The sequence below is a fragment of the Nerophis lumbriciformis genome, linkage group LG29, assembly GCF_033978685.3.
Source record: "Nerophis lumbriciformis linkage group LG29, RoL_Nlum_v2.1, whole genome shotgun sequence".
NCBI lineage: Eukaryota > Metazoa > Chordata > Actinopteri > Syngnathiformes > Syngnathidae > Nerophis > Nerophis lumbriciformis.
The window spans coordinates 27882701-27903205 of NC_084576.2; the positions used below are offsets into that span (position 1 = coordinate 27882701).

The window sequence follows — 20505 nt, forward strand, 5'->3', positions numbered from 1 at the left end:
ATTATTATGCTCCAGGCAAAACAATATTCTACATAAATGTTAATAAGGCCTACATTTTCTGATTGGCTTAATGGGTTGCAATTATCAATCAAATATTGGAGAATGATTAAGAGTACAAAAGTCCTTGAATTGATATATTTGTTAAAAATATTTAGAGTGATTTAGGTAGTGATTTTTTTATTTATTATTATAATTTATCATTATTATTCACACATATGGTTTTCTACACCAAAATGCATCTATTTGTTAAACTTCTTCAACTTCTTCTCCAGATTTTGGCGCGCTGCACATTTTTCACCAGATTCAAACCGTTCCAAATTCAAGCTGTTCAGCCTATTCGGGAATCGCGGGCTTTCCCTTGACAAATTCCAAAAATTCCCAGATTTCCCAGAATTCCAGGTTTTCCGGGACATTTTTCCCATTCAAAATAAATTGGCCATTTTTCAACCGATTCAAACCATTCCACCTTCAACATATTCCACTCATCCTGGAAATTCAAAGTAAAAAAAATTTTAAAGTTAAAAAAAATTCCAGGAATTCCCATTTTTTCAAACCCTTTTTTCTGGCGACTACTCCTCCCACATTTTTCAACCCACTTCAACCGTTCCACCGTCCAAACATTCCTCTTAATCAGGACAAAAAAACAAAGTTGTTTACTGAACTGGAAAAATTCCCGGTTTTCCCGAAATTCCAGGAATTCCTTCATTCTCAATTAAAAATGTTACAACTGCAACATTTCTCGACCGATTTAAAAAATTCCAACACCAACCATTTCAACTCATTCAGGCCATTCAGGTTTTTACCATTTTCCCCAAAAATTCCACTTTTCCCGAAATTCTTCTTTTTCTCCAGATTTTGGCGAGCTCGACCTTCCACATTTTTCACCCGATTCAAACCGTTCCAACTTTAAACTGTTCAGCCTATTCGGGAATCGCGGGCTTTCCCTTGACAAATTCCAATAATTCCCAGATTTCCCAGAATTTCAGGTTTCCTGGGACATTTTTCCCATTCAAAATGAATTGGCCATTTTTCTAACTTCCACCATTTCCACATTTTTCAACCGATTCAAACCATTCTGCCTTCAACATATTCCACTCATCCTGGAAATTCAAAGTATATATTTTTTTAAAGTTCAAAAAAATTCCAGGATTTCCCAGAATTCCCATTTTTTCAAACCCTTTTTTCTGGCGACTACTCCTCCCACATTTTTCAACCCACTTCAACCGTTCCACCGTCCAAACATTCCTCTTAATCAGGACAAAAAAACAAAGTTGTTTACTGAACTGGAAAAATTCCCGGTTTTCCCGAAATTCCAGGAATTCCTTAATTCTCAATTAAAAATGTTACAACTGCAACATTTCTCGACCGATTTAAAAAATGCCAACACCAACCATTTCAACTCATTCAGACCATTCAGGTTTTTACCATTTTCCAAAAAAATTCCACTTTTCCCGAAATTCTTCTTTTTCTCCAGATTTTGGTGCGCTCGACCTTCCACATTTTTCACCCGATTCAAACCGTTCCAACTTCAAAGTGTTCAGCCTATTCGGGGAATCGCGGGCTTTCCCTTGACAAATTCCAAAAATTCCCAGATTTCCCAGAAATCCAGGTTTTCCGGGACATTTTTCCCATTCAAAATAAATTAGCCATTTTTCAAACTTCCACCATTTCCCCATTTTCTACCGATTAAAACCATTCCACCTTCAACATATTTCACTCATCCTGGAAATTCAAACCCTTTTTTCTGGCGACTACTCCTCCCACATTTTTCAACCCACTTCAACCGTTCCACCGTCCAAACATTCCTCTTAATCAGGACAAAAAAACAAAGTTGTTTACTGAACTGGAAAAATTCCCGGTTTTCCCGAAATTCCAGGAATTCCTTCATTCTCAATTAAAAATGTTACAACTGCAACATTTCTCGACCGATTTAAAAAATTCCAACACCAACCATTTCAACTCATTCAGACCATTCAGGTTTTTACCATTTTCCCCAAAAATTCCACTTTTCCCGAAATTCTTCTTTTTCTCCAGATTTTGGCGAGCTCGACCTTCCACATTTTCCCCCCGATTCAAACCGTTCCAACTTCAAAGTGTTCAGCCTATTTGGGGAATCGCGGGTTTTCCCTTGACAAATTCCAAAAATTTCCCAGATTTCCCAGAATTCCAGGTTTTCCGGGACATTTTTCCTATTCAAAATAAATTAGACATTTTTCAAACTTCCACCATTTCCCCATTTTCTACCGATTAAAACCATTCCACCTTCAACATATTCCACTCATCCTGGAAATTCAAAGTATATATTTTTTTAAAGTTAAAAAAAATTCCAGGAATTTCCAGAATTCCCATTTTTTTCAAACCCTTTTTCTGGCGACTACTCCTCCCACATTTTCAACCCACTTCAACCGTTCCACCGTCCAAACATTCCTCTTAATCAGGACAAAAAACGAAAATGTTTACTGAACTGGAAAAATTCCAGGTTTTCCCGAAATTCCAGGAATTCCTTAATTCTCAATTAAAAATGTTACAACTGCAACATTTCTCGACCGATTTAAAAAAATTCCAACACCAACCATTTCAACTCATTCAGACCATTCAAGTTTTTACCATTTTCCAAAAAATTCCACTTTTCCCGAAATTCTTCTTTTTCTCCAGATTTTGGCGCGCTCGACCTTCCACATTATTCCCCCGATTCAAACCGTTCCAACTTCAAATTGTTCAGCCAATTCGGGAATCGCGGGCTTTCCCTTGACAAATTCCAAAAATTTCCCAGATTTCCCAGAATTCCAGGTTTTCCGGGACATTTTTCCCATTCAAAATAAATTAGCCATTTTTCAAACTTTCACCATTTCCACATTTTTCTACCGATTCAAACCATTCCACCTTCAACATATTCCACTCATCCTGGAAATTCAAAGTATAATTTTTTTTTAAGTTCAAAAAAATTCCAGGAATTCCCATTTTTTCAAACCCTTTTTTCTGGCGACTACTCCTCCCACATTTTTCAACCCACTTCAACCGTTCCACCGTCCAAACATTCCTCTTAATCAGGACAAAAAACAAAGTTGTTTACTGAACTGGAAAAATTCCCAGTTTTCCCAAAATTCCAGGAATTTCTTAATACCATTTCTCAATTAAAAATGTTACAACTACAACATTTCTCGACCGATTTAAAAAATGCCAACACCAACCATTTCAACTCATTCAGGCCATTCAAGTTTTTACCATTTTCCAAAAAAATTCCACTTTTCTCGAAATTCTTCTTTTTCTCCAGATTTTGGCGAGCTCGACCTTCCACATTTTTCACCCGATTCAAACCTGTTCCTACTTCGAACTGCTCAGCCTATTCGGGAATCGCAGGCTTTCCCTTGACAAATTCCCAAAACTTCTCAGATTTCCCAGAATTCCAGGTTTTCCGGGACATTTTTCCCATTCAAAATAAATTAGACATTTTTCAAACTTCCACCATTTCCACATGTTTCTACCGATTCAAACCATTACACCTTCAACATATTCCACTCATTCTGGAAATTCAAAGTATATATTTTTTTAAAGTTCAAAAAAATTCCAGGAATTCCCAGAATTCCCATTTTTTCAAACCCTTTTTTCTGGCGACTACTCCTCCCACATTTTTCAACCCACTTCAACCGTTCCACCGTCCAAACATTCCTCTTAATCAGGACAAAAAACGAAAATGTTTACTGAACTGGAAAAATTCCCGGTTTTCCCGAAATTCCAGGAATTCCTTAATTCTCAATTAAAAATGTTACAACTGCAACATTTCTCGACCGATTTAAAAAATTCCAACACCAACCATTTCAGCTCATTCAGACCATTCAAGTTTTTACCATTTTCCAAAAAAATTCCACTTTTCCCGAAATTCGTCTTTTTCTCCAGATTTTGGCGAGCTCGACCTTCCACATTTTTCACCCGATTCAAACCGTTCCAACTTCAAACTGTTCAGCCTATTCGGGGAATCGCGGGTTTTCCCTTGACAAATTCCAAAAATTTCCCAGATTTCCCAGAATTCCAGGTTTTCCGGGACATTTTTCCCATTCAAAATAAATTAGACATTTTTCAAACTTCCACCATTTCCACATTTTTCTACAGATTACAATCATTCCACCTTCAACACATTCCACTCATCCTGGACATTCAAACTATTATTTTTTCAAGTTAAAAAAAGTTCCAGGAATTCTCAGAATTCCAGTTTTTTCAAACTCAATTACCGCCCTTTTTTCTGGCGACAACTCCTTCCACATTTTTCAACCCACTTTAACCGTTCCACCGTCCAAACATTCCTCTTAATCAGGACAAAAAACAAAGTTGTTTACTGAACTGGAAAAATTCCCGGTTTTCCCGAAATTCCAAGAATTCCTTAATTCTCAATTAAAAATGTTACAACTACAACATTTCTCGACCGATTTAAAAAATTCCAACACCAACCATTTCAACTCATTCAGACCATTCAAGTTTTTATCATTTTCCAAAAAAATTCCACTTTTCCCAAAATTCGTCTTTTTCTCCAGATTTTGGCGAGCTCGACCTTCCACATTTTTCACCCGATTCAAACCGTTCCAACTTCAACCTGTTCAGCCTATTCGGGAATCGCGGACTTTCCCTTGACAAATTCCAAAAATTTCCCAGATTTCCCAGAATTCCAGGTTTTCCGGGACATTTTTCCCATTCAAAATAAATTAGCCATTTTTCAAACTTCCACCATTTCCACATGTTTCTACCGATTCAAACCATTACACCTTCAACATATTCCACTCATCCTGGAAATTCAAAGTGTATATTTTTTTAAAGTTCAAAAAAATTCCAGGAATTCCCAGAATTCCCATTTTTTCAAACCCTTTTTTCTGGCAACTACTCCTCCCACATTTTTCAACCCACTTCAACCGTTCCACCGTCCAAACATTTCTCTTAATCATGACAAAAAACGAAAATGTTTACTGAACTGGAAAAATTCCCGGTTTTCCCGAAATTTCAGGAATTCCTTAATACCATTTCTCAATTAAAAATGTTACAACTACAACATTTCTCGACCGATTTGAAAAATTCCAACACCAACCATTTCAACTCATTCAGACCATTCAAGTTTTTACCACTTTCCAAAAATATTCCACTTTTCCTGAAATTCTTCTTTTTCTCCAGATTTTGGCAAGCTCGACCTTCCACATTTTTCACCCGATTCAAACCGTTCCAACTTCAAACTGTTCAGCCTATTTGGGTTTCGCGGGCTTTCCCTTGACAAATTCCCAAAACTTCTCAGATTTCCCAGAATTCCAGGTTTTCCGGGACATTTTTCCCATTCAAAATAAATTAGCCATTTTTCAAACTTCCACCATTTCCACATGTTTCTACCGATTCAAACCATTCCACCTTCAACATATTCCACTCATCCTGGAAATTCAAAGTATATATTTTTTTAAAGTTAAAAAAAATTCCAGGAATTCCCGTTTTTTCAAACCCTTTTTTCTGGCGACTACTCCTCCCACATTTTTCAACCCACTTCAACCGTTCCACCGTCCAAACATTCCTCTTAATCATGACAAGAAAAAACAAAGTTGTTTACTGAACTGGAAAAATTTCCGGTTTTCCCGAAATTCCAGGAATTCCTTAATACCATTTCTCAATTAAAAATGTTACAACTACAACATTTCTCGACCGATTAAAAAAATTCCAACACCAACCATTTCAACTCATTCAGACCATTCAAGTTTTTATCATTTTCCAAAAAAATTCCACTTTTCCCGAAATTCTTCTTTTTCTCCAGATTTTGGCGAGCTCGACCTTCCACATTTTTCACCCGATTCAAACCGTTCCAACTTCAAACTGTTCAGCCTATTTGGGAATCGCGGGCTTTCCCTTGACAAATTCCCAAAACTTCTCAGATTTCCCAGAATTCCAGGTTTTCTGGGACATTTTTCCCATTCAAAATAAATTAGCCATTTTTCAAACTTCCACCATTTCCACATGTTTCTACCGATTCAAACCATTACCCCTTCAACATATTCCACTCATCCTGGAAATTCAAAGTATATATTTTTTTAAAGTTACAAAAAATTCCAGGAATTCCCAGAATTCCCATTTTTTCAAACCCTTTTTTATGTCGACTACTCCTCCCACATTTTTCAACCCACTTCAACCGTTCCACCGTCCAAACATTCCTCTTAATCAGGACAAAAAACAAAGTTGTTTACTGAACTAGAAAAATTCCCGGTTTTCCCGAAATTCCCGGAATTCCTTAATACCATTTCTCAATTAAAAATGTTACAACTACAACATTTCTCGACCGATTTGAAAAATTCCAACACCAACCTTTTCAACTCATTCAGACCATTAAAGTTTTTACCATTTTCCAAAAAAATTCCACTTTTCCCGAAATTATTCTTTTTCTCCAGATTTTGGCGAGCTCGACCTTCCACATTTTTCACCCGATTCAAACCGTTCCAACTTCAAACTGTTCAGCCTATTTGGGAATCGCGGGCTTTCCCTTGACAAATTCCCAAAACTTCTCAGATTTCCCAGAATTCCAGGTTTTCTGGGACATTTTTCCCATTCAAAATAAATTAGCCATTTTTCAAACTTCCACCATTTCCACATGTTTCTACCGATTCAAACCATTACACCTTCAACATATTCCACTCATCCTGGAAATTCAAAGTATATATTTTTTTAAAGTTAAAAAAAATTCCAAGAATTCCCAAAATTCCCATTTTTTCAAACCCTTTTTTCTGGCGACTACTTCTCCCACATTTTTCAACCCACTTTAACCGTTCCACCGTCCAAACATTCCTCTTAATCAGGACAAAAAACAAAGTTGTTTACTGAACTGGAAAAATTCCCGGTTTTCCCGAAATTCCAAGAATTCCTTAATTCTCAATTAAAAATGTTACAACTACAACATTTCTCGACCGATTTAAAAAATTCCAACACCAACCATTTCAACTCATTCAGACCATTCAAGTTTTTATCATTTTCCAAAAAAATTCCACTTTTCCCAAAATTCGTCTTTTTCTCCAGATTTTGGCGAGCTCGACCTTCCACATTTTTCACCCGATTCAAACCGTTCCAACTTCAACCTGTTCAGCCTATTCGGGAATCGCGGACTTTCCCTTGACAAATTCCAAAAATTTCCCAGATTTCCCAGAATTCCAGGTTTTCCGGGACATTTTTCCCATTCAAAATAAATTAGCCATTTTTCAAACTTCCACCATTTCCACATGTTTCTACCGATTCAAACCATTACACCTTCAACATATTCCACTCATCCTGGAAATTCAAAGTGTATATTTTTTTAAAGTTCAAAAAAATTCCAGGAATTCCCAGAATTCCCATTTTTTCAAACCCTTTTTTCTGGCAACTACTCCTCCCACATTTTTCAACCCACTTCAACCGTTCCACCGTCCAAACATTCCTCTTAATCATGACAAGAAAAAAAAAAGTTGTTTACTGAACTGGAAAAATTTCCGGTTTTCCCGAAATTCCAGGAATTCCTTAATACCATTTCTCAATTAAAAATGTTACAACTACAACATTTCTCCACCGATTTGAAAAATTCCAAAACCAACCATTTCAACTCATTCAGACCATTCAAGTTTTGACCATTTTCCAAAAAAATTCCACTTTTCCCGAAATTCTTCTTTTTCTTCAGATTTTGGCGAGCTCGACCTTCCACATTTTTCACCCGATTCAAACCGTTCCAACTTCAAACTGTTCAGCCTATTTGGGAATCGCGGGCTTTCCCTTGACAAATACCCAAAACTTCTCAGATTTCCCAGAATTCCAGGTTTTCCGGGACATTTTTCCCATTCAAAAAAAATGTGCCATTTTTCAAACTTCCACCATTTCCACATTTTTCTACCGATTAAAACCATTCCACCTTCAACATATTTTACTCATCCTGGACATTCAAACTATTATTTTTTTTAAAGTTCAAAAAAATTCCAGGAATTCCCAGAATTCCCGTTTTTTCAAACCCTTTTTTCTGGCGACTACTCCTCCCACATTTTTCAACCCACTTCAACCGTTCCATCGTCCAAACATTCCTCTTAATCATGACAAAAAACAAAGTTGTTTACTGAACTGGAAAAATTCCCGGTTTTCCCGAAATTCCAGGAATTCCTTAATTCTCAATTAAAAATGTTACAACTACAACATTTCTCGACCGATTTAAAAAATGCCAACACCAACCATTTCAACTCATTCAGACCATTCAAGTTTTTACCATTTTCCAAAAAAATTCCACTTTTCCCGAAATTCTTCTTTTTCTCCAGATTTTGGCGAGCTCGACCTTCCACATTTTTCACCCGATTCAAACCGTTTCTACTTCAAACTGTTAAGCCTATTTGGGAATCGCGGGCTTTCCCTTGACAAATTCCCAAAACTTCTCAGATTTCCCAGAATTCCAGGTTTTCCGGGACATTTTTCCTATTCAAAATAAATTAGACATTTTTCAAACTTCCACCATTTCCACATGTTTCTACCGATTCAAACCATTACACCTTCAACATATTCCACTCATCCTTGTTATTCAAAGTATATATTTTTTTAAAGTTCAAAAAAATTCCAGGAATTCCCAGAATTCCCATTTTTTCAAACCCTTTTTTCTGGCGACTACTCCTCCCACATTTTTCAACCCACTTTAACCGTTCCACCGTCCAAACATTCCTCTTAATCATGACAAAAAACAAAGTTGTTTACTGAACTGGAAAAATTCCCGGTTTTCCCGAAATTCCAGGAATTCCTTAATACCATTTCTCAATTAAAAATGTTACAACTACAACATTTCTTGACCGATTTGAAAAATTCCAACACCAACCATTTCAACTCATTCAGACGATTCAAGTTTTTACCATTTTCCAAAAAAATTCCACTTTTCCCGAAATTCGTCTTTTTCTCCAGATTTTGGCGCGCTCGACCTTCCACATTTTCCCCCCGATTCAATCCGTTCCAACTTCAAATTGTTGAGCCAATTTGGGAATCGTGGGCTTTCCCTTGACAAATTCCAAAAATTTCCCAGATTTCCCAGAATTCCAGGTTTTACGGGACATTTTTCCCATTCAAAATAAATTAGCCATTTTTCAAACTTCCACCATTTCCACATGTTTCTACCGATTAAAACCATTTCACCTTCAACATACTCCACTCATCCTGGACATTAAAACTATTATGTTTTCAAGTTGAAAAAAAATTCCAGGAATTCCCAGAATTCCTGTTTTTTCAAACCCTTTTTTCTGGCGACTACTCCTACCACATTTTTCAACCCACTTCAACCGTTCTACCGTCAAAACATTCTTCTTAATCATGACAAAAAACGAAAATGTTTACTGAACTGGAAAAATTCCCGGTTTTCCCAAAATTCTAGAAATTCCTTAACACCATTTCTGAAATAAAAATGTTACTACTTCAACATTTCTTGACCGATTTGAAAAATTCCAACACCAACCATTTCAACTCATTCAGACCATTCTTGGTTTGTGTTTTCCCGAAATTCCCAAATTTTGGGGAAATTCCCAATGAAATCAATGGGACATTCTTCAAAGTTCCACAACTCCCACCTTTTTCATCTGATTCAAACGGTTCCAACTTAAAAATATTCAGCATGTACAGGAAGTGTGTGCTCTACTTCAACAATTCTAAAAAAAAAATTCCCGGATTTCCCATCATTCCTTTTTTTTTTTGCATTTTCCCCATTCAAAATGAATTGGCCATTTTTCAAACTTCCACAATTCCCACATTCTTCAACTCATTCAAACCATTCGACCGTTAAGACATTCCACCATTCTGGAAATTCAAACTACCCTTTTTTCCATGTTCAAAAAAAATTCCCCGATTTCCCGAAATTCCCTAATACCATTTATTACTTCAACATTTCTTGTCTGATTTAAACAATTATAACACCATTCAATTCAGCTCATTCAGGACAATCATGCTCCTAATCATTTTCAAAGAATCCCGTTTTTCTCAAAAATTCCCAAACTTCCAGGAAATTCCCATTGAAATGAATGGGACGTGTTTCCAAGTTGCGCAATTCCCACATTTTCAACCTATTCAAACCAGTCCAACATTCAAACTATTCGTGCATTCATACTATATTCTGTCAGCATTTCAGTTCAACGTCAGCGTTGGCGCATTCCCATGCAATTCCTTCAGGAATTGCCTCATCTAGTTCAGTGTTTTTCAACCACTGTGCCGCGGCACACTAGTGTGCCGTCAGATACAGTCTGGTGTGCCGTGTGAGATTATGTAATTTCACCTACTTGGGTTAAAAATATTTTTTGCAAACCAATAATTATAGCCTGCAAATGATGTGTTGTTGTTGAGTGTCGGTGCTGTCTAGAGCTCGGCAGAGTAACCGTGCAATACTCTTCCATATCAGTAGGTGGCTAATTGTTTTGTAGATGTCGGAAACAGCGGGAGGCAGCGTGCAGGTAAGAAGGTGTCTAATGATTGAACCAAAAATAAACAAAAGGTGAGTGCCCCTAAGAAAAAGCATTGAAGCTTAGGGAAGGCTATGCAGAACAAAACTAAAACTAAACTGGCTACAAAGTAAACAAAAACAGAATGCTGGACGACAGCAAAAACTTACTGTGCAGCAAAGACGGCGTCCACAATGTACATCCGAACAGGACGTGACAATCAACAATGTCCCCACAAAGAAGGATAAAAACAACTGAAATATTCTCGATTGCTAAAACAAAGTAGATGGGGGAAATATTGCTCAAAGGAAGACATGAAACTGCTCCAGGAAAATACCAAAAACAGAGAAAAAGACACCGAAATAGGAGCGCAAGACAAGAACTAAAACACTACACACAGGAAAACAGCAAAAACCTCAAAATAAGTCACGGCGTGATGTGACAGGTGGTGACAGTACACCTACTTTGAGACAAGAGCTATATTGATGCATGCTTGGTTATGGTTTAAAGTCATATCCAACAATTGCTACAACGACTTTTTACTGTCGATATCGGCTGCTGAGTTTCACTTTTTAAAGTTTTCTGCTGGTGGTGTGCCTCCGCATTTTTTCAATGCATATGTTCCTTTTTGACTGTACTTAAATGTATAATAGACTGTATTTATATTATTCACATGTGAATAATGCTGTATAACAGACTGTATTTATATTATTCACATGTGAATAATGCTGTATAATAGACTTTATTTATACTATTCACATGTGAATAATGCTGTATAATAGACTGTATTTATGTTATTCACATGTGAATAATGCTGTATAATAGACTGTATTTATATTATTCACATGTGAATAATGCTGTATAATAGATTGTAGTTATAATATTCACATGTGAATAATGCTATATAATAGACTGCATTTATATTATTCACATGTGAATAATGCTGTATAATAGACTGTATTTATATTATTCACATGTGAATAATGCTGTATAATAGATTGTAGTTATAATATTCACATGTGAATAATGCTATATAATAGACTGCATTTATATTATTCACATGTGAATAATGCTGTATAATAGACTGTATTTATATTATTCACATGTGAATAATGCTGTATAATAGACTGTATTTATATTATTCACATGTGAATAATGCTGTATAATAGACTGTATTTATATTATTCACATGTGAATAATGCTGCATAATAGACTGTGTTTATATTATTCACATGTGAATAATGCTGTATAATAGACTGTATTTATACTATTCACATGTGAATAATGCAGTTTAATAGACTGTATTTATATTATTCACATGTGAATAATGCTGTATAATAGACTGTATTTATACTATTCACATGTGAATAATGCAGTTTATGAGACTGTATTTATATTATTCACATGTGAATAATGCTGTATAATAGACTGTATTTATATTATTCACATGTGAATAATGCTGTATAATAGACAGTATTTATAATATTCACATGTAAAAAAATACCTATGTGTTTATTGTCTATTGTGAGCGAACTGTGGTGCTGAATTTCCCCCAGGGATCAATAAAGTACTTTCTATACTGTTCTATTATCAGTGATGGTCAGTCAACTGAGTTTCGTGTTTTTTAATGATTTCTGCTGGTGGTGTGCCTCCGGATTTAGTCAACGCAAAAAAGTGTGCCTTGGCTCAAAAAAGGTTGAAAAACACTGCTCTAGTTAATATTCAATACTACAAACCCCGTTTCCATATGAGTTGGGAAATTGTGTTAGATGTAAATATAAACGGAATACAATGATTTGCAAATCATTTTCAACCCATATTCAGTTGAATATGCTACAAAGACAACATATTTGATGTTCAAATTGATAAACTTTTTTTTTTTTTTGCAAATAATCATTTACTTTAGAATTTGATGCCAGCAACACGTGACAAAGAAGTTGGGAAAGGTGGCAATAAATACTGATAAAGTTGAGGAATGCTCATCAAACACTTATTTGGAACATCCCACAGGTGAACAGGCTAATTGGGAACAGGTGGGTGCCATGATTGGGTATAAAAGTAGATTCCATGAAATGCTCAGTCATTCACAAACAAGGATGGGGCGAGGGTCACCACTTTGTCAACAAATGCGTGAGCAAATTGTTGAACAGTTTAAGAAAAACCTTTCTCAACCAGCTATTACAAGGAATTTAGGGATTTCACCATCTACGCTCCGTAATATCATCAAAGGGTTCAGAGAATCTGGAGAAATCACTGCACGTAAGCAGCTAAGCCCGTGACCTTCGATCCCTCAGGCTGTACTGCATCAACAAGCGACATCAGTGTGTAAAGGATATCACCACATGGGCTCAGGAACACTTCAGAAACCCACTGTCAGTAACTACAGTTGGTCGCTACATTTGTAAGTGCAAGTTAAAACTCGACTATGCTAGGCAAAAACCATTTATCAACAACACCCAGAAACGTCGTCGGCTTCGCTGGGCCTGAGCTCATCTAAAATGGACTGATACAAAGTGGAAAAGTGTTCTGTGGTCTGACGAGTCCACATTTCAAATTGTTTTTGGAAACTGTGGACGTCGTGTCCTCCGGACCAAAGAGGAAAAGAACCATCCGGATTGTTATAGACGCAAAGTTGAAAAGCCAGCATATGTGATGGTATGGGGGTGTATTAGTGCCCAAGACATGGGTAACTTGGCAACACTAAATGGTCCCTAGTGTGTGAATGTGAGTGTGAAATGTTGTCTGTCTATCTGTGTTGGCCCTGCGATGAGGTGGCGACTTGTCCAGGGTGTACCCCGCCTTCCGCCCGATTGTAGCTGAGATAGGCTCCAGCGCCCCCCGCGACCCCAAAGGGAATAAGCGGTAGAAAATGGATGGATGGATGGACATGGGTAACTTAAACATCTGTGAAGGCACCATTAATGCTGAAAGGTACATACAGGTTTTGGAGCAACATATGTTGCCATCCAAGCAACGTTACCATGGACCATACTTGCCAACCTTGAGACCTCCGATTTCGGGAGGTGGGGGGAGGGGTGGTGGGCGTGGTCGGGGTGGGACGGGGGCGTGGTTGGGGGCGTGGCTAAAAGGGGAGGAGTATATTTACAGCTAGAATTCACCAAGTCAAGTATTTCATATATATATATATATGTATATATATATATATATATAAGAAATACTTGACGTTCAGTGAATTCTAGCTATATATATATATATATATATATATATTTATTTTATTATATATATATATATATATATATATTTATTTATTTTATTACATATATATATATATATATACTGTATATATTTATTTTATTATATATATATATATATTTTTTTTTTGTATTATATATATATATATATATATATATATACTGTATATATTTATTTTATTATATATATATATATATTTTTTTTTTGTATTATATATATATATATATATATATATATATATATATATATATATATATATATATATATATATATATAAAATAAATACTTGAATTTCAGTGTTCATTTATTTACACATATACACACACATAACACTCATCTACTCATTGTTGAGTTAAGGGTTGAATTGTCCATCCTTGTTCTATTCTCTTGTCACTATTTTTCTAACCATGCTGAACACCCTCTCTGAAGATGCATTGATGTGTGGCACGCACAAAAGTGCTTTCATCAAATGCACTAGATGGCAGTATTGTCCTGTTTAAGAGTGTCACAACATTGCTGTTTACGGCAGACGAACTGCTTTGCGGTAGACGAAAACGTGACTGCTGTTGTTGTGTGTTGTTACCACGCTGGGAGGACGTTAATGAAACTGCCTAACAATAAATCCACATAAGAAACCAAGAACTCGCCCTCCATCATTCTATAGTTATAATGTGATTGGGCAGGTACGCTTTTTTATATTGTGGAGGACCTGAGTCCGCCTGAATTTCGGGAGATTTTCGGGAGAAAATTTGTCCCGGGAGGTTTTCGGGAGAGGCGCTGAATTTCGGGAGTCACCCGGAAAATCCGGGAGGGTTGGCAAGTATGCCATGGACGCCCCTGCTTATTTCAGCAAGACAATGCCAAGCCACGTGTTACATCAACGGGGCTTCATAGTAAAAGAGTGCGGGTACTAGACTGGCCCGCCTGTAGTCCAGACCTGTCTCCCATTGAAAATGTGTGAAGCCTAAAATACCACAACGGAGACCCCCGGACTGTTGAACAACTTAAGCTGTACATCAAGCAAGAATGGGAAAGAATTCCACCTGAGAAGCTTAAAAAATGTGTCTCCTCAGTTCCCAAACGTTTACTGAGTGTTGTTAAAAGGAAAGGCCATGTAACACAGTGGTGAACATGCCCTTTCCCAACTACTTTGGCACGTGTTGCAGCCATGAAATTCTAAGTTGATTATTATTTGCAAAAAAATAAATAAAGTTTATGAGTTTGAACTTGTTCACGAGTGAGGGAAGAGTGGATCGTGAGATCGACAGGCGGATCGGTGCGGCGTCTTCAGTAATGCGGACGCTGTATCGATCCGTTGTGGTGAAGAAGGAGCTGAGCCGGAAGGCAAAGCTCTCGATTTACCGGTCGATCTACGTTCCCATCCTCACCTATGGTCATGAGCTTTGGGTTATGACCGAAAGGACAAGATCACGGGTACAAGCGGCCGAAATGAGTTTCCTCCGCCGGGTGGCGGGGCTCTCCCTTAGAGATAGGGTGAGAAGCTCTGTCATCCGGGAGAAGCTCAAAGTAAAGCCGCTGCTCCTCCACATCGAGAGGAGCCAGATGAGGTGGTTCGGGCATCTGGTTAGGATGCCACCCGAACGCCTCCCTAGGGAGGTGTTTAGGGCACGTCCGACCAGGAGGCCGCGGGGAAGACCCAGGACACGTTGGGAAGACTATGTCTCCCGGCTGGCCTGGAAACGCCTCGGGGTCCCACAGGAAGAGCTGGACGAAGTGGCTGGGGAGAGGGAAGTCTGGGCTTCCCTGCTTAGGCTGCTGCCCCCGCGACCCGACCTCGGATAAGCGGAAGAAGATGGATGGATAGATGGATGGAGTTTGAACATCAAATATCTTGTCTTTGTAGTGCATTCAATTGAATATGGGTTGAAAAGGATTTGCAAATCATTGTTTTCTGTATATATTTACACCTAACACCATTTCCCAACTCATATGGAAACGGTTTTTTTTTCTGTATTTGCTTTTTTTTTTTCTTCTTTTTTTTCTTGTTGTTGAAAGCGCCTTGACTGTTGAGTGAATTATAAATGTATTGTTTGTTGTTCAATAAAAAATAAATAAATAAAATAAATAAATAAAAAAGCAGGTGAGCGCGTACACGCACGCCGCGCGCGCACCTCCCCTTCCAGCGTGAGCGCGCCGCGGCGGTGACAGTCGCCATTTTATTTTGAAAATCAAACTGCCCCGAGAGGCGCCGCGACCCCCTTTTCTGTTTCGCCAAGTTTGCCGGGAGAAACGAGGAGGAATGAGCCAGTGAACCGCCTTCGAGGACACACGGTGAGCCGGGGGACGCGTTCATATCCGCCTCTAAAGCGGCGATATTGACCGAGACAGCGTTTAGCTAGCCTCAACCAGGGGGGTGGGGGGAGTCTATTTACTGGAAAGCAGCTGTCACATTAGCCACAACGTGAAAGTCTTGTTTTTTCAATTTACAGCGTTATTTGTGTATAGTATTAATTACAGACGCTTCATTTGTATTCATACTATATTTACTCACTTTTACATTGTACTCGTTGATGCAAAGTGGTTCGATATGTAGAGTTGAAACCATTGCAATATCACGGATTAGCCGTAGCCCGCGGTGCTAAGCTAACAAGGGTAACGCTAGCTTTAATTTAATCAGTGGTTTGTTGAAAGATACGTTCAAAATGTACCGACCCGAACGTCAGTTGCTTTTTGTTTAATTGTCTAACTTGATACTTTTTGTTTAATTTCTAGTTTAATGGAGAGCTTTCGTTAAAAAAAAAAAAAAAAAAGCAGTGGTTGACTCGGGCCGCGACACAGCAGCAAGGTTAGCTCCAGTCACTGTTTGCTTGCCGCCTAGACTGCTGCTATTATTGCAACCCCACACCATCATTCCTCCTCCATTAGAAGTGTCCCCGACGACCATTTGAACATGTCGTCATATAGACCCGCTTGCATAACGGATTACTTTAAGCGAAGTTAAAGCGCTAAACGTGCGCTAACTGAAGTGTTACGGTTATTCCGCGGCTAGCGTGGGTGCTAGCTGCGCTTCCGTGGGTTTCCCCCCCCCCTGCAAACAACTTTTGCTCTACCGGATCCACTGAGGAAGTTGCAATATTCAACATCTTTGCGAAGGTATTCCTCCGACGAGCGTTGTAGTTATGAAATAATGGCGAGGTTACGTTTCCTTGTTTGTTTTTTTGCTGTAGTGCATGCACATGCCCTTTGTTTCAGTTTTGTTTATCCGTCCTTCTTCTTCCGCTTATCCGAGGCCGGGTGGCGGGGGCAGCAGCCTAAGCAGGGTAGCCCAGACTTCCCTCTCCCCAGACCAGTGGTTCTTAACCTGGGTTCGATCAGGGAGGTCAAAACAGACCCGACTCATCGTGTAAATAAAAACTTCTCCCTATCGGCGTATTACGGATACCGCAACAGCAGAAGTCAGACTGATTTGCAGGTGTGTAATTTAAGTTAAAGTACCGTATTTTCCGCACCATAAGGCGCCCTGGGTTATAAGCCGCGCCTTCAATGAACGGCATATTTCAAAACTTTGTCCACCTATAAGCCGCCCCGTGTTATAAGCCGCATCTAACTGCGCTAAAGGAATGTCAAAAAAACAGTCAGATAGGTCAGTCAAACTTTAACAATATATTAAAAACCAGCGTGATGTGGGCGCGCATGGAGTCGTATATCAACATGGACGGAGCTGCGTGAAAAAAGCCACCCGGCCTCTTCGCGTAAACTTACCTTAACCACTCGCTCATCTTTTCTTCATCCATCCATCTTTTCGAGTTAGCTTTTATGATGACGCCGGCTGGAAAGGTCTCTTTTGGCAAGGTCTTCCTTTTGAATATCACCATGGGTGGAAGTTTCTGGCCATTAGCATGGCAAGCTAGAACCACAGTGAAGGATGACTTCTCATTCCCTGTGGTGCGAATATTCACCGTACGTGCTCCCGTTGTATCCACAGTGCGGTTCACAGGAATATCAAAAGTCAGTGGAACCTCGTCCATGTTGATAATGTTCTCTGGCCGGATCTTTTTTTCAGCTATCTTGTTTTTACAATATGCACGGAAAGTAGCCAGCTTTTCTTGAAAGTCTTTAGGCAGTTGCTGTGAAATAGTAGTCCGTGTGCGGATGGAGAGATTGCGTCTTGGAAACCTGTCGCTTAGTAGGAGCCATTTTGTGGTCTTTACAGATGTAAACACACAAAGGAAATGAAACGTAATATCCGCGCGCTTCTTCTTCTTCTATGCGGGCGGGTGGTTGCTTACAGTAGAATAAGAAGCGCTTCCTGTTCTATGGGGGCGGGTGCTTACCTTGGCGGTTGCTTGCGTAGAAGAAGAAGCACTTCCTCTTCTACGGGGAAAAAAGATGGCGGCTGTTTACCGTAGTTGCGAGACTGAAACTTTATGAAAATGAATCTTAATATTAATCCATATATAAAGCGCACCGGGTTATAAGCCGCACTGTCAGCTTTTGAGTAAATTTGTGGTTTTTAGGTGCGGCTAATAGTGCGGAAAATACGGTACTAGAGATGCGCGGATAGGCAATTATTTCATCCGCAACCGCATCAGAAAGTCGTCAACCATCCGCCATCCACCCGATGTAACATTTGATCAGAACCGCACCCGCCCGTTGTTATATATCTAATATAGACGATGCAAGGCATTAGTGAGGTTATAAAGCTTTTGCCTGTTAAAGAAAGGAGACTGATCCAATGCAGCACAGACATTCGCGCGCCACGCTGTCACGACCCAGACGCACACCAGTGCGCAATCATATGGGAGCCGCGCTGAGCGCACCTCCAAGCGCGTCTCGCTGCCGGCGACGGCCGGGTATGGGCCCGACGCTCCAGCGCCATCCATTTTCAGGGCTAGTTGATTCGGCAGGTGGGTTGTTACACACTCCTTAGCGGGTTCCGACTTCCATGGCCACCGTCCTGATGTCTATATCAACCAGGGTGAGCCCCACCCCTTTCGTGAGCGCACTGCGCGCGGAGTAACCCCTGTTACGCGCCCCCGGCAACAGGGGTGGCGGGCAGGTAAGCTGCGCGGGCAGGTAAGCTGCGCGGGCGGAGCGCGCGGAGTGACCCCTGTTACGAGCCCCCGGCCACGGGGGTGGCGGGCAGGTAAGCTGCTTACCTGCTGCGCGTGACGCCGGCCGCGGCGAAGGCGGACGAGGCGGGGTGTCGGCGCGGTGGTGACCCTGGACGTGCGTCGGGCCTTTCTCGCGGATCACCTCAGCTACGGCTCCCGGTGGGGCCCTCTCGGGGGAAGGGGCCTCGGTCCCGGACCCCGGCGAGGCGTCCCTTCTCCGCTCCGTAAAAGTGTCCATCTCTTTTTCTTTTTTTTCTTCTGTTGTGGCATATGCAGCAGGTGCCTGCTCGTTTTTCGTATGTGGTTAACAACATTTAACTATGTATATATATTTCCGAATTGGTTTAACTGCCACCCGCCTGAATCTATTTAAAATCTAATTTTTTTTTATTTCAACCGCCCGACCCGCGGATAAAATCAATTTTTTTTTAATTTCATCCGCCCGATCCGCGGACTCCGCGGTTGTGCCCGCAAACCGCGCATCTCTATAAAGTACTAATTAGGGAAGTCCCGATCCAGGTTTTTGCACTTCCGACCCGATGCCGATATTGTTTTTGCATTTCCGATCCGATACTGACCGATACCGATACTGGCCTATCCGAGCATGTATCAAAGTTTAAAGTTATTTATCAATCAATCAATCAATCAATCAATGTTTATTCATATAGCCCTAAATCACAAGTGTCTCAAAGGGCTGCACAAGCCACAACGACATCCTCGGTACAAAGCCCACATAAGGGCAAGGAAAAACTCACCCCAGTGGGACGTCGATGTGAATGACTATGAGAAACCTTGGAGAGGACCGCATATGTGGGTAACCCCCCCCCCCCCCCCCCCCCTCTAGGGGAGACCGAAAGCAATGGATGTCGAGTGGGTCTGACATAATATTGTGAGAGTCCAGTCCATAGTGGATCCAACATAATAGTAAGAGTCCAGTCGAAAGTGTGGCCAGCAGGACACCATCCCGAGCGGAGACGGGTCAGCAGCGCAGAGATGTTCCCAGCCGATGCACAGGCGAGCGGTCCACCCCGGGTCCCGACTCTGGACATCCAGCACTTCATCCATGGCCACCGGACCTGTGCCCCCCGCCCTCCACAAGGAAGAGGGGAGCAGAGGAGAAAAGAAAAGAAACGGCAGATCAACTGGTCTAAAGGGGGTCTATTTAAAGGCTAGAGTATACAAATGAGTTTTAAGATGGGACTTAAATGCTTCTACTGAGGTTGCATCTCTAATTGTTACCGGGAGGGCATTCCATAGTACTGGAGCCCGAATAGAAAACGCTCTATAGCCCGCAGACTTTTTTTGGTCTCTGGGAATCACTAATAAGCCGGAGTTCTTTGAACGCAGATTTCTTGCCGGGACATATGGTACAATACAATCAGCAAGATAGGACGGAGCTAGACCGTGTAGTATTTTATACGTAAGTAGTAAAACCTTAAAGTCACATCTTAAGTGCACAGGAAGCCAGTGCAGGTGAGCCAGTATAGGCGTAATATGATCAAACTTTCTTGTTCTTGTCAAAAGTCTAGCAGCCGCATTTTGTACCAATTGTAATCTTTTAATGCTAGACATATGGAGACCCGAAAATAATACGTTACAGTAGTCGAGACGAGACGTAACAAACGCATGAATAATGATCTCAGCGTCGCTAGTGGACAAAATGGAACGAATTTTAGCAATATTACGGAGATGAAAGAAGGCCGTTTTAGTAACACTCTGTTTCAGTTTTGTTTATCCGTCGATCTTCTTCCGCTTATCCGAGGCCGGGTGGCGGGGGCAGCAGCCTAAGC

The 20505-nt window shown here is 40.0% G+C and overlaps 1 protein-coding gene across 14 annotated transcripts in view; it reads left to right on the forward strand.

The window, feature by feature from the left end:
* The first annotated feature begins 15777 nt into the window (after positions 1–15777).
* The window catches only part of cnot1 (CCR4-NOT transcription complex, subunit 1), a 64024-nt gene continuing 59296 nt past the window's right edge, over positions 15778–20505 (forward strand). For all 14 annotated transcript variants that reach the window (XM_072911910.1, XM_061924585.1, XM_061924588.1 and 11 more), the window contains exon 1: positions 15778–15932. The gene's annotated coding sequence lies outside the window, so the exon portion shown is untranslated. The remainder of the gene's footprint in view (positions 15933–20505) is intronic.